Source organism: Papio anubis, chromosome 7, assembly GCF_008728515.1.
Source record: "Papio anubis isolate 15944 chromosome 7, Panubis1.0, whole genome shotgun sequence".
In the NCBI taxonomy this organism is placed as follows: domain Eukaryota; kingdom Metazoa; phylum Chordata; class Mammalia; order Primates; family Cercopithecidae; genus Papio; species Papio anubis.
This window is the reverse complement of record NC_044982.1, coordinates 71,793,842-71,809,203: the sequence shown is the minus strand read 5'-3', so window position 1 is coordinate 71,809,203 and position 15,362 is coordinate 71,793,842.

The following is a 15,362-nucleotide window of genomic DNA, read 5'->3' as shown; positions in this document are numbered from 1 at the left end:
TATATTTAAGTCTATAGTCTATTTTGCATTAATTTTTTAATATGGTCAGGTAGTGGGCCAACTTCATTCTTTTGCATATGGATATCCAGTTGTTCTAGCACCATTTATTGAAAAGACTAATTTTTATTTTTATTTTTGGAGAAGGAGTCTCACTCTGTTGCCCAGGGTGGAGTGCAGTGGCGGCATCTCGGCTCACTGCAACCTCTCCCTCCTGGGCTCAAGTGATTCTCCTGCCTCAGCCTCCCGAGTAGCTGGGACTACAGGCACGTGCCACCACATCTGGGTAATTTTTATATTTTTAGTATTTTTAGTTGAGATGGGGTTTCACCATGTTGGCCAGGTTGGTCTCAAACTCCTGGCCTCAGGTGATCCACGCACCTCGGTCTCCTAAAGTGCCGGGATTACAGGCGTGAGTCACTGCGCCTGTCCTCTAATTTGTTTTTTAAAATGTCATTGTAAGTATGCTGGCAATCACATTCTAAGATGCCATGAATTTTTAGATTTATAATTGCTTATTGATGAACTGAACTGCTAACAAGAAAGGAATTTCTCTTGTATTTCACTTGGATTACTTATGCATCTGGAGATTAAGTTATTAATGAATGTCAATGGAAACATATATTTTAATTAATTAATTAATTAATTATTTTTGAGATGGAGTCTCGCTCTGTTGCCCAGGCTGGAGTGCAGCGGCGTGATCTTGGCTCACTGCAACCTCTGTCTCCTGGGTTCAAGCAATTCTCCTGCCACAGCTCCCAAGAAGCTGGGATTACAGGTGCATACCACCACGCCCAGCTAATATTTTGGATTTTTAGTAGAGACGGAGTTTCACTATGTTGGCCAGGCTGGTCTCAAACTCTGGACCTCAGGCGATCCACCCGCCTCGGACTCCCAAAGTGCTAGGATTACAGGCGTGAGCCACTGCGCCTGGCCAGAAACATATGTTTTTAAACCACTTGAGTTTCTACTATGTGCCAGGAACTGTGCTAGACACTGAGTGAAAGATGGTCTAGAAAACAGACATGGTCCCTGCTTTTGTGGAGCCTGTAGGCTAGTGAGAGACTAACAGGGGTCCCTGATATAAACTAGAAGAAGTAAAGAAAGCTTTTCCAGTTGAAAAGTCCTCCAAATGAAGGCAAAGCATGAAAAAAGACTAAGAAGGAGCTTGGCTCTTTTGGGAAAATAAAAGGCCAGTAGAACTGGAGTGTAGTGAACAAGGAGAACAGTGGCAGATAAGGCTGAAGAAATGGTCAGGGGCCAGTTAATGCAAGGCCTTATAAACCATGTCCCAAACTGTGTTTTGAGGCTCCCTGGGGTGCCCCAGCAAACTTACCAGGATGCCTTGGATATTTTTAAAATTTGAGGGAAACACAGCGACATCTGTCGAACATCACAGGAACGACTACCTCGAGCTAGTTTCCACTTTAAATCCAGTTACGTTCCTTTGGATGTGTTTTTCCCTCCTTGCTGTGATAAAAAGCAAGACTTAAGGGAAAATCGATGTGGAGCAAAAGATGAGGATGTCTGTGTCCAATACAGTTCTAAGGTTTGAAAAGTTATGCAGTGCCCAGTAGATGCTAAGTTGTTAGGACATGAATATTTATTGTTTGGATCTAACTACTTAATAGACCAAAATGTTAGTTATTTCTTTTGGCCTGAGTGGGCCTTGAAAAAAACTGCTGAGACACTATGAGCACCTTGAGCCAAGAAAATGTGGGAGTCTTTACTGTTAAGGATTTTGGGGTTTTGTTCCACGGGTTAGAGGATGTTCTGGAAAGGTATATATGTATGTATGTTTTATTTATTTGACACGGTCTCACTCTGTCACCCAGGCTGGAGTGCAGTGGTGTGATCTTGGCTCACTGCATGCAACCTCTTCCTCCTGGGCTCAAGCCATCCTCCTGCCTCAGCCTCCTGAGTAGCTGAAATTACAGATAAGTGCCACCATGCCCGACTACTTTTTGTATTTTTAGTAGAAACAGAGTTTCGCTATGTTGCCTAGGCTGGTCTTCAGACTCAGTGATCTGCCTGCCTCGCTTCCCAGAGTACTGGGATTACAGGCGTAAGCCACCATGCCATGCCTGGCCTGGAAAGGTTTTGAAAAGAGGAGAGTGCTGTGGAGGCTTTAATATTTTCCAGTAAAACAATATTTTAAAAATCTGGACATTTTACCTAAAGTGATTTTTTCTTTCACGTATTTGTTCAATTATCACAATGTCTTACTTAGGCTTGAATTTCAATACTCTCCTTAACAGATAATTTTGCCCCACAGCTAGTTAGAGACCAATCAATAATGGAAGCAGAGTCGACTTAACTGGCTTTTAAATTATTTCTTCTTCCACAAACTGCCTACAAAAGGGTGAGGGGGATGTGGGAAGGACTCACTACTTTTCTGATGTCCCTGGGGTCACTTAAAGTTGGAAAGGATGGAACAGATTTCCTAGGCCTACAAAGCTGTCTCCTTTCCAAGGTGCTTGAAATTTTTATCCTCTCAAATGGTTTTTGTTTTTTAAAGGCAGCGTCTTCCTCTGTTGCCCAGGCTCGAATGCAGTGGTGTGATTATACCTCACTGCAGCCTTGCTCTCCTGGGCTCAAGTAATCCTCCCACATCAGCCTCCCCAGTAGCTGGGACTACAGGTACATGCCATCACGCCTGGCTAATTTTTAATTTTTTGTAGAGACGGGGTCTCACTGTGTTGCCCTAGCTGGTCTCAAATTCCTAGTCTCAAGCAATCCTCCCACCTCAGCTCCCAAGGTGCTGAGATTGCAGGCATGAGCCAGTTTGCCCAGCCTTTCTCACATGGATTTGAAACATTATAGCAGAGATTGCCGGGGCCACCAATGTCCATTCTTCCCTTGCACTTTAGTAAAAGAATGTCAGTCCCCACTTTATTTGGAGCTTATGTCCCCAGCTAAAAGATTGAATTTTTCCTCCTCTCTAACAAGAGATATGGCTATGTGACTAATTCTACCAATATCAAGTCAACTTCCCAGGAGGCTGCTTTAAAAGGAGCTGACTCAGGCCAGGCGCTGTGGCTCCCCCTTGTAATCCCAGCACTTCGAGAGGCCAAGGTGGGTGGATCACGAGGTCAGGAGATTGAGACCATTCTGGCTAACACGGTGAAACCTCGTCTCTACTAAACATACAAAAAAAATTAGCTGGGCATGGTGGCGGGTGCCTGTAGTCCCAGCTACTTGGGAGGCTGAGGCAGGAGAATGGCGGGAACCCTGGAGGCGGAGCTTGCAGTGAGCTGAGATCACACCACTGCACTCCAGCCTTGGCGACAGAGTGAGACTCTGTCTATTAAAAAAAAAAAAAAAAAAAAAAAGAGCTGACTCAGCTGGCAGGTGTGTTCTCTCTTGCCTTTCTGTCGTTCCTTCTTTTGGCTTGTGTCACAGATGGTTAGAGGGCTACCAGCCCTCTTGGACCATGAGATGATCTTGAGAATCAGTGTCAGTTGTTAGGATGATGGAGCAGAAAGAGAGAGGGGACCCTAGATCTCAGATGATTATGGAGCCACCATGCCAGTCCTGGACAGCCTTCCTGTGGACTTTAATGTGATAGGGAAATTTCTTTTTTTTTTTTTTTTTTTTGGCGGGTGGGGAGGGGAGGACAAAGTTTCGCTCTTGTTGCCCAGGCTGGAGTGCAGTGGCGCAATCTCAGCTCACTGCAACCTTCGCCTCCCAGGTTCAAGCAATTCTCCTGTCTCAGTCTCCCAAGTAGCTGGGATTACAGGCATGTACCACTGCACCTGGCTAATTTTTTGTATTTAGTGGAGATGGGATTTCACCATGTTGGCCAGGCTGGTCTTGAACTCCTGACCTCAGGTGATCTGCCTGCCTCGGCCTCCCAAAGCGCTGGGATTACAGGCATGAGCCACTGCACCCAGCCAGGAAATTTTTAAATTTTCATTTTTTTCGCTCCTTGCAGAACTTCCAGTGTATAAAAGATAAATTTCTGTCTCATTCAAGACACTGTTACTTGGCTTGAATTACTCTTTGTTTTATGTAAGCAGCTCTATCTTAATAGTTGTGATATATGATTACCTGAAATAAGGTTCTAGCCATTGAGCCCTCTGTCCAGGGTGGGGACTGACACCTGAACAGATGATTTATTTTGTATTAAAGGATAATTTTTTCTTTGGGCACAATTTCAGCCCCAAATTTATTATCAACATTTTTAGCCAGGGCCCTTCTTTGGCATTACTTAGGCAGTTTAGCAGAGTAAATTATTTTTCCTCTCTCTTCCCTACCCCCATTTATATATATCCTGACCATAAAAATAATTTCTCAATTTATAGATTTTATAATCCATATCCAATAACAATAATTCTATAGCCCTCTTGAACCAGAAATGGAATTATAAATTGTCATGGATAGGAAAGGTGGATAGAGAGAGATGTATATTTATCAGTATCATGTGGAAAGTGCAAAAGGAAAAACAAGTAAAGAACAGCTAAGGTAATCTCAAAGTGAGCACATTCAATCCTAACAAGGTAAATATTGTTATTTCCATTTTTACAGATGAAGAAACAGGCTCAGGCAGTTAAGTAACTTGTCCATAAGATAAATGTCCATAAAAATCTTAAACTCCAGACTTGTTGATTCTAAAACCTATAAACTTTTTTTTTTTTTTGAGACGGAGTCTTGCTCTGTTGCCCAGGCTGGAGTGCAGTGGCGAGATCTCGGCTCACTGCAAGCTCCGCCTCCCAGGTTCACGCCATTCTCCTGCCTCAGCCTCCGGAGTAGCTGGGACTACAAGCGCCCACCACCACGCCTGGCTAATTTTTTTGTATTTTTAGTAGAGACGGGGTTTCACCGTGTTAGCCAGGATGGTCTGCATCTCCTGACCTTGTGAGCCGCCCGTCTCGGCCTCCCAGAGTGCTGGGATTACAAGTGTGAGCCATCACTCCCGGTCTAAAACCTATGAACTTTTTAATGTGTTAGTCATGTGTTTATAAAAATATATTGAAAGATTTTGTGATTAATTTCGACCCCACTGTAGAGGGCTATAGAGATTATTCATGAGAATAAGGTGTTAATTCACTCAGTTGGTGGATTGGTACACTCCCTAAATCTCATCCTGACAGGCCCACCAGGAGATGGGAAGTGATAGCTCCTGAGGCTGGAGGGGATCAAAGACAGGAAAGAGCGTATTTTATGTGGTACTGAGTGAAATCAGTTCTGTTTTATCATAATCCACCCAAATTTAGAATGTGTCATGGGTAAGGTCTTTCAATAGAAGTGCTGATAATGAAGCCTCTGTAGGAATGACATTTTAAGAACATTTGTGTGTGAGGTGTGAGACAAAAGGAGAAATCTATTCCCTCCCCTAAAACATGCCAAAATGGCAATTTGTCTGTTCTCACGCTGCTAATAAAGACATAGCTGAGACTGGGTAATTTATAAAGGAAAGAAGTTTAATTAACTCAGAGTTCCACATGGCTGGGGAGACCTCACAATTGTGGCTGAAGGCAAATAAGGAGCCAAGTGATGTCTTACATGGCGCCAGGCAAGAGAGCTTGTACAGGGGAACTCCTACTTATAAAACCATCGGATTTGGTGAGACGTATTCACTACCAAGAGAACAGTATGGGGGAAACCACCCCCCCATGATTCAGTTATCTCCACTTGTCCCAGCCCTTGACACGTGGGCATTATTACAATTCAAGATGAGATTTGGGTGGGGACACATCCAAACCATGGCAGCAATCAAGTGTTGGTCTAATGTTTACTACGGAAAACAGACATTTGCTCTGAATCATGGAGTACTTGATATTGTATTTATTATATTCCCTCAGAAAGCAGGTATCTTTTCCCATAAGGCATTTTTATCTCTGAAAGAATAGTTTCAGTCCTAGAGATAGTTTTCACCTGAGACAGGCCACAGTTGAAATTCTGAGGTCTTTATATTACATCCAGGTTTACTGACTGTAGTATAAATATTCAATATAAAACAGGGTCTTGCTATTTTGCCCAGGCTGGATTCAAACTCCTGGGTTTAAGTGATCCTTTTGTCTCAGCTTCCCGAGTAGCTGAGACTAGAGCCAAGCGTCACTGCACTCAGCTTCAATATTATTATTGTTGTTGTTTTAATGAAGAACATCCTATTATCTTCTAGTCTGTGGCAGTTCGTATTATTTAAACATTTCTGGCGAGGCACAGTGGCTCACGCCTGTAATCCCAGCACTTTGGGAAGCCGAGGTGGGTAGATCACTTGAAGTCAGGAGTTCAAGACCAGCCTGGCCAACATGACAAAACCCCGTTTCTACTGAAAATACAAAAATTAGCCAAGCATGGTGGCACATGCCTGTAATCTCAGCTACTCGGGAGGCTGAGGCAGGAGAACAGCTTGAACTCAGGAGGTAGTGGTTGCAGTGAGCTGAGATTGTCCCACTGCACTTCAGCCCAGGCAACAGAGATTTCATCTCAAAAAAAAAAAAAAAAAAAAAAAAAAATTTCTAACTAAACGTTTGAATCTTTTAAAATTAGAAAATAAACTTATAATACTCTTATGAGATTAATATAATCCATATCATTAAACCATATTCTTCCAGTCTAGCTGAAACTTTGTACCCTTTGATCATCATCTCCTTTATCCCCATTCCCTTCACCCACCCACCCCACCTCTGGTAATCATTTTTTTAGTTTGTTTTTATGAGATCAACTTTTTTAGATTCCACATATAAATAAGATCATACAATATTTGTCTTTCTGTGTCTGGCTTATTTCACTTAACATAATGTCCTCCAGGTTCATCTATATTGTTGCAAATGACACAATTTCCTTCTCTTTTGAGGTTAAATAGTATTCTTTTGTGTATATATGCACCACATTTTATTTAGCCACTCATTTGTTGATGGACACTTAGGTTGGCTTCTGTGTCTTGGCTGTTGTGAATAATGCTGAAATGAACATGGAAGTGCAGATATGTCTTCAACATACTGCTTTCGATTCCATTGGATATATACCCAGAAGTGGGATTACTGGATAATAAGGTAAATCTATTTTTATTGTTTTGAGGAACCTCAATGTAGCCCTTCTGACAGGTGTGAGGTGATATCTCATGATTTTATTTGCATTTCCCTATGCTTAGAGATGTTGAGCATTTTTTTCAAACATCTATTGGCCATTTTTATATCTTTTTTTGATTCACGTCTCTTCAGGTCCTTTGCCCATTTATTAATTGGGTTATTTGTTATCTTGGTATTGAATTGAGTTCCTTATATATTTTGGATATTAGACCCTTTTCTTTTTCTTCTTCTTTTTTTTTTTTCTTTTTTGAGACGAAGTCTCACTCTGTCACCTAGGTTTGAGCGCAGTTGCTCACTGCCATCTTCGCCTCCTGGGTTCAAGTGATTCTCCTGCCTCAGCCTCCCGTGTAACTGGGATTACAGATGTGCACCGCTATGCCTGGCTAATGTTTGTAATTTTAGTAGAGACAGGGTTTCACCATGTTGGCCAGGCTGGTCTCAAACTCCTGCCCTCAAGTTGTGTGCCTACCTCACCCTTCCAAAGTGCTGGGATTAGAGGTGTGAGCCACTGGGCCTGGCCTAGCCCCTTTATAAATGTATGGTTTGAAAATATTTTTTCCCAATCCTTGGGTTGTCTCTGCACTCTGTTAAAAGTTTCCTTTGCTGTGCAGAACCTTTTTAGTTTGATATGAGCCATTTTGTCTATTTTTGCTTTTGTTGCTTATACTTTTGAAGGCCTATTCAAGAAATCATTGCCCAGACCAATATGCTGGAGCTTTTCTTCTATGTTTTTTTTCTAGTAGTTTTACAGTTTCAGGTCTTATGTTTAAGTCTTTAATCCATCTTGAGTTTTATTATTATTATTATTATTTTTTTGAGACAGGGTTTCACTGTTGTCCAGGCTGGAGTACAGTGGTAGAATCACAGCTCACTGCATCCTCAACCTCCCGGGTTCAAGCAGTCCTCCTGCCTCATCCCCACAAATAGCTGGGATTACAGGTGCACACCCCCACACCCTGCTAATTTTTTTATTTTTTGTAGAGATGGTTTTGCCATGTTGCCCGGGCTGGTCTCAAATTCCTGCGCTCAAGAGATCTGCCCACCTCGGCCTCCTAAAGTGCTAGGATTACAGGTGTGAGCCGCTGCACCTGGCTTTGAGTTGATTTTTGTATGTGGTGTGAGATAAGGGTCCAGTTGCAGTTTTCTGCATGTGGATATCCAATTTACCAAAATTTATAAAGAAACTGTCCTTTCCCCATTGTGTGTTCTTGGTACCTTTGTAAAATATCAATTAACCATAAATAGTTGAGTTTATTTCTGTGCTCCTGTTCCAGTGTGAGTGTTTTTATGCCAGTACCATGCTGTTACAACAACTTTATAACATGTTTTGAACTCAGGGAATATAATGCCTCCAGCTTTTTTTTTTTTTGGCTCAAGATTGCTTTGGCTGTTTGGGGTCTTTTGTGGTTCCACTTGAATTTTAGAATTTTTTTCTTCTATTTCTGTGAAAACTGGCATTGGAACTTGAGATTACACAGAATCTGTAGCTTTCTTGGGTAGTGTAGACATTTTAACAATATTCTTCTAATCCATGAACATAGGATATCATTCCATTTATTTTTATCTTCAATTTCTTTATCAATCTTTTATTGTCCTCAGTATACAGGTCTTTCATCTCTTTGGTTAAATTTACTCCTGACTTTTTTTTTTTTGGTGGTATTGTAAATGGGATTGTTTTCCTATTAATTTCTCTTTCAGATAGTTTTTAGTGTATAGAAATGCTACTGATATTTGTATGTTTTTTTTTTTTTTGAGACAGAGTCTTCCTCTGTTGCCCAGGTTGGAGTACAGTGGTATGATCGTGGCTCACTGCAACCTCCACCTCCTGGGTTCAAGTGATTCTCCTGCCTCAGCCTCCCGAGCAGCTAGGACTACAGGCGTGCACCACCACACCTGGCTAATTTTTGTATTTTTAGTAGAGATGGGGTTTCACCATGTTGGCTAGGCTGGTCTCGAACCGCTGACCTCAAGTGATCTGCCTGCCTCGGCCTCCCAAAGTGCCCTCCTTGGCCTCCCATGCCAGGCCTTATACCTAACATTTAAAGAAGAACTAATATCAACCCTTCTCAAACTCTTCCTGAAAATTGAAGAGGAGAGAATACTTCCAAACTCATTTTACAAGGCCAGCACTGCCCTTATGCCAAAGGCAGACAAGGACACTATAAGAAACCTACAAGCCAGGCTGGGTGTGGTGGCTCACGCCTGTAATCCCAGCACTTTGAGAAGCCAAGGCGGGTGGATCACCTGAGGTCAGGAGTTCGAGACAAGCCTGGCCAACATGGTGAAACCCCATCTCTACTAAAAATACAAAAATTAGCCAGGTGTGGTGGTGCATGCTTGTGGTCCCAGCTACTCAGGAGGCTGAGGCAGGAGAATCACTTGAACCTGGGAGGCAGAGGTTTCAGTGAGCCTCAGTCGTGCCACTGCACTCTAGCCTGGGTGACAGAGTGAGATTCTGTCTCAAAACAAACAAGCAGAAATCCTCAACAAAACATTAGCAAACCAAATTCAACAGCACTTTAAAAAGTTTTTGCACCATGTTCAAGCATGATTTATCCCTGTGATACAAGAATGGTTCAACATACATAAATCAATAAGTGTGATACACCATATTGACAAAATGAAGGACAAAAACCACATGATCATCTCAGTAGTTGCAGAAAAAGCATTTAACAAAATTCAGTATTCTCTTGTGATTAAAAACTCTCAACAATTAGGCATAAAAGGAATGTACCTCAACACAATAAAAGCCATATATGAAAAGCCCACAGATAACATCATACTTTTTTTTTTTTTTTTGAGATGGAGTCTTGCTCTGTCATCCAGGCTGGATTGCAGTGGTGCGATCTCAGCTCATTGCAACCTCTGCTTCCTGGGTTCAAGCGATTCTTCTGCCTCCACCTCCCAAGTAGGTGGGACTACAGGCATGCGCCACTACACTCCAGCTAATTTTTCTATATTTAGTGGAGACGAGGTTTCACCGTGTTGGCCAGGCTGGTCTCGAACTCCTGGCCTCAAGTGATCTGCCTGCATCTGCTTCCCAAAGTGCTGGAATTACAGGTGGGAGCCACCACATTGGGCTGCCGTTGTTTTTTTGTTTTTTTTGTTTTTTTTAAAACGTGGGCATTTGTTGCTATAGACTTCCCTCTTCTCATGACTGCTTTTGCTGCATCCCTTAAGTTTTGATATGTTGCGTTTCCATTTTTGTCTATCTCAAGACATTTAAAATTTTCCTTTTAATTTCTTCTTTGACCCATTAGTTGTTCAGGAGCGTGTTGTTTAATTTCCATATATTTGTGAATTTTCCATGTTTCCTCCTATCATTGATTTCTAGTTTCATACCATGTGGTCAGAAGGGACACTTGATATGATTCAGTCTTCTTAAATTTGGTAAGACTTGTTTTGTGGACTAACATGTGGTCTATCCTGGAGAATGTTTCATGTATAATTGAGAAGAATTTATATTCTGTTTGCTACGAGAATCTTCTTTATGTCTAGGATTAGAAGCAATTTATTAGGCTGATGGAACTATAGGGTTTTTGTTTAAGTTTTTAAACTTTTTATGATACAAAATGGGAGAAAAAAGCTAGGTTTTTTATAGTATTAAATGATGCACAGAGATTGTGCATTTACATTTAGAACTCTTTTAAGAATTTCAGAGCGTAAACATGAATGAGGCTTGTTAAAAGAAAAACCTTAGACAAATTAAATTTAACAGTTTAATTGAACAAAGAACTGTTTGTGAATTCGGCAGCCCCCTGAACCAGAATAGGTTCAGAGAGACTCTGGAGCTAATGCATGGTTGAAGATTGATGGACAGGAAAAGGGAAGTGACATACAGAAAATGGAAATGAGGTACAGAAACAGCAGGATTAGTTATAGCTCGGTGTTTGTCTTATTTGAACACAATTTGAACAGTTGACCTCCTGTGATTGACTAAGACTTGGTGATTGGCACAAGAGTAGGTTGTGGTCTGTTTACACATCTAGTTAGGTTACAGTTCACTGTGTATGGAGCAACCTTTAGCCCAAACTTAGGATATGGAAGGAGGTAGCTTTAGGCTAAACCTAATTTAACATGCTCTACTGATGTCATGAGATTAAAAAAAAAGAGCTATGTTCCCTGTGTTCTTTTCTCATGAATATAGTTTAATATAGACTATTAGCCCATTCATTCAAAGATACTGGCTTCCTATGTGTATTGTACTTATTTTTCCAAAGGGCTCGCAATGGATACTCATTTTTGGCAGCTTCCCTCGTTACAGGACATCCCTTCAAAGTTACCCATTGACCAAATTCCATTTTGTAATCTGCAGTTATAAACCGGTCTTACTAGTGTAAGGATAAACTGCATTCCAAGAAACTGAGTCACAGTAATAAAGGAATCCACAGCTGTTTCCCCAGATTTGTAAATTTTCTTGGATTTCGGTGAACTCATAAATAGGATCTTTAGTTCTCCAGCAAAAAAGATTATGAAAACTATTTGTTGGCTTTAGTACCTGGGAAAGTGTGTTAGAGAGTTCAGTGTGGAGTGAATATTATCAACTCTTGCAAAAAGAGTTATGTTGTTAATTATGGCATGAGCTTAATATCCACTTAATTTTATATCAAAATGCATTTTCCTGGCCCTGAGAGTTTTTCTGCACTGAATTCGGAATTGAAGTACAGTTGACCCTTGAACAACATGGGGATTAGGGGTATCAACCATCAGCCCTCCACACATTCAGAAATCCACATAATACTTCTGACTCCCCAAAAGCTTAACTGCTAATAGCCTACTGTGGACCAGAAGCCGTACTGGCAACATAAACTATCACTTTTTTTTTTTATATGTGATATGTATTATATACTGTATTCTTACAATAAAGTCAGCTGGGGAATAGAAAATGTTATTAAGAAAATCATCTGGGGCACAGTGGCTTACGCCTATAATCCCAGCTCTTTGGGAGGCCAAGGCAGGCAGATCACCTGAGGTCAGGAGTTTGAGACCAGCCTGGTCAATATGGCGAAATTCTGTCTCTAATAAAAACACAAAAATTAGCTGGCGTGGTGGTGCGTACCTGTAATCCCAGCTACGTGGGAGGCTGAGGTGGGAGAATTGCTTGAACCCAGAAGGTGGAGGTTGCAGTGAGCCGAGATCACACCACTGCATTGCAGCCTGGTCAACAGAGGGAGACTCCATCTCAAAAAACAGAACAAAAAAGAAAATGTTATTAAGAAAATCACAAGGAAGATAAAAATATATTTACTATGTATTAAGTGGAAGTGGATCATTATAAAGCTGTTTATGCTCCTCATCTTCATGTTGAATAGGCTCCGGAAGAGAAAGAGGAGGTGTTGGTCTTGCTGTCTGTCTCGGGTGGCAGAGGCAGAAGAAAATCCATGTCTGATAGACCCACGCGGTTCAAACCCAAGTTGTTCAAAGGCCAGCTGTATATTCTTCCTATGAGTATTTTAATTAAGAAATTTGTTTTTAAACTGACTTACTTATGTTTTACAAATTTGCTTGCTAGAAATTTCAGCTAATAAAAACTCCACACCATACCTGCCATTACTTATTCCAAATCGTTAGCCCTGTTTGGTCTGTTGAATTTCTCTGATTTTGATTTTTAATTTCTGGGCAAATGGCTTTCCCACAGTTGGCAACACACACACACACACATTTATATATGTGTGTATATATACATATATTTATGTATTAAATGTATATATTTTTTATGTGTGTGTGTATATATACACACATACATAAATATACACACATGTGTACTTTTATGCATCTTTTCCTGCTGCTTGAATCAGCATACAACGTACATTTTTTTAAATGAAATATTGCACATACGGGAAATAGGATAGCACATAGTATTCTCCTATTTTTCCATATTTGCATGGGAAATGGAGAGGGGTACAGTTGCACTTTCTATATTTCCTTTTTGTCATATTTGTGTGAGCTTTCTTTTTAACTACAGATACAGTTGAAGTCCACTTTGTACCTCCTCTAATCACAGAGGCAAATATATAATCTTCTTGTCCTTGATTTTACACTTTTACTACAAATGTATTTTGTCCCTAAACATTTATTACATACGCATTTTGTCCCTAAACATTTATTACATATGCATTTTGCCCCTAAACAGTATGTAAAACTAGCCATTCATGGTGACTCACGCCTGTAATCCCAGAACTCTCGAAGACCAAGGTGGGAGGATCACTTGAGCCCAGGAGTTCGAGACCAGCCTGGGCAATATGGCGAGACCTCGTCCCTATAAAAAATCCAAAAATTAGCCTGACATGGTGGTGTGTGCCTGTAGTCCCAGCTACCTGGGTGGCTGAGGTGGGAGGATCTCGTGGGCCCAGGATGTCCAAGCCACAGTGAACTGAGATCCCACCACGCCCCACTGCACTCCAGCCTGGGCAATAGAGCAAGACACCGTTTCCCTACCACCATCCCCCTCACCAGCCGCCTACCCCCCAGCGCCAACAAAGAAAATACTACAGTTGTTTGGTGTAGTTAAAGATTCTACATACACATATATTACCTGCAACCCACTTTTTCCATTCAATATTAAGTCCTTAAGAGTCACCTACATTTACTTTTTTTTTTTTTTTTTGAGATGAAGTTTTGCTTGTTGCCCAGGCTGGAGTGCAGTGGCACGATCTTGGCTCACTGCACCCTCCACCTCCTGGGTTCGAGCAATCCTCCTGCCTGAGCCTCCCGAGTAGCTGGGATTACAGGCATGCACCACCACGCCTGGCTATACCTTTTTTTTTTTTTTTTTAAAGAAAAAAAAGGTCTTGGGATGGGCGCTGTGGCTCATACCTATAATCTCAGCACTTTGGGAGGCCCAGACAGGCAGATCACCTGAGGTCAGGAGTTTAGACTAACCTGGCCAACATGGTGAAATCCTGTCTCTACGAAAAACACAAAATTAGCTGGGCATGGTGGTGCGCACCTGTAATCCCAGCTACTTGGGAGGCTGAGGCAGGAGAATCGCTTGAACCCAGGAGGCTGAGGTTGCAGTGAGCTGCAGTCGCGCCATTGCACTCCAACCTGGGCAACAAGAGCGAAACTCCGTCTCAAAAAAAAAGAGACAGGGTCTTAGTCCATTGACTAGGCTGGCCTTGAACTCCTAGGCTCAAGCCATCCTCCTGCCTCAGCCTATCGAGTAGCTGGGACTACAGGCATGCACCACTGTGCCTGGCACACATTCACTTTTGTAAATATAATATATGAATTAGCATTTCACTGTGTGAAATTACCACCATTTGTTCATTGTCTATTTATGGACATTTGGTACGAGTCCCCATTTATCACATTATTTCAGTGCTTCTTAATATTTGACCGTGATTTTTGCCAGTTTGCCTGTGTGGACCAGCATTTCACCATGATTTAAATTTTTGCTTCCCTGATTACAATGGTGAGGTTGACCGTTCTTTTTCTTTTTTTTTTTTTTCGAGACAGAGTCTCACCCTATTGCCCAGGCTGGACTGTAGTGGCGCAATCTTGGCTCACTGCAACCTCTGCCTCCCAGGTCCAAGCAATTCCTCTACGTCAGCCTCCCGGGTAGCTAGGAGTACAGGTGTGTACTACCATGTGCAGCTGACATTTGTGTTTTTTTTTTTTTTTTTTTTGAGATGGAGTCTCACTCTGTCGCCCAGGCTGGAGTGCAGTGGTGCTATCTGGGCTTACTGCAACCTCCACCTCCCAGACTCAAGTGATTCTCCTGTCTCAGCCTCCAGAGTAACTGGGATTACAGGTGCATGCCACCATGCACGGCTAATTTTTTGTATTTTAGTAGAGACAGGGTTTCACTGTGTTGCTCAGGCTGGTCACAGACTCCTGAGCTCAGGCAATCCACCTGCCTCGACCTCCCAAAGTGCTAGGATTACAGGCCTGAGCCACCAAACCTGGCCTAACTTTTGTATATTTTTAGTAGAGATGGGGTTTCACCAAGTTGCCCAGGCTAGTCTCGAACTCCTTACCTCAAGTGATCTGCCCACCTTGGCCTCCCTAAGCGCTGGGATTACAGGTGTAAGCCACCGCACCCAGCCCTGTATACACATTTCAATACATCATGTAATATATACATATAATTTGTATTAGTCAATTAAAAAAATAAAATCAAAAAGAACCACTGCAAAAAAGAAAAAAGATTATGGCTTTTGAATTTCTCCCTTCAAAGTGACATACACATTTAGAGAGACTAAGAGCTTCTTCTGAATTTGGGAGGTGGAGTGACATACTTTTATTTTTATTATACTTTAAGTTCTGGGGTATGTGTGCAGAACGTGCAGGTTTGTTACATAGGTATACACGTGCCATGGTGGTTTG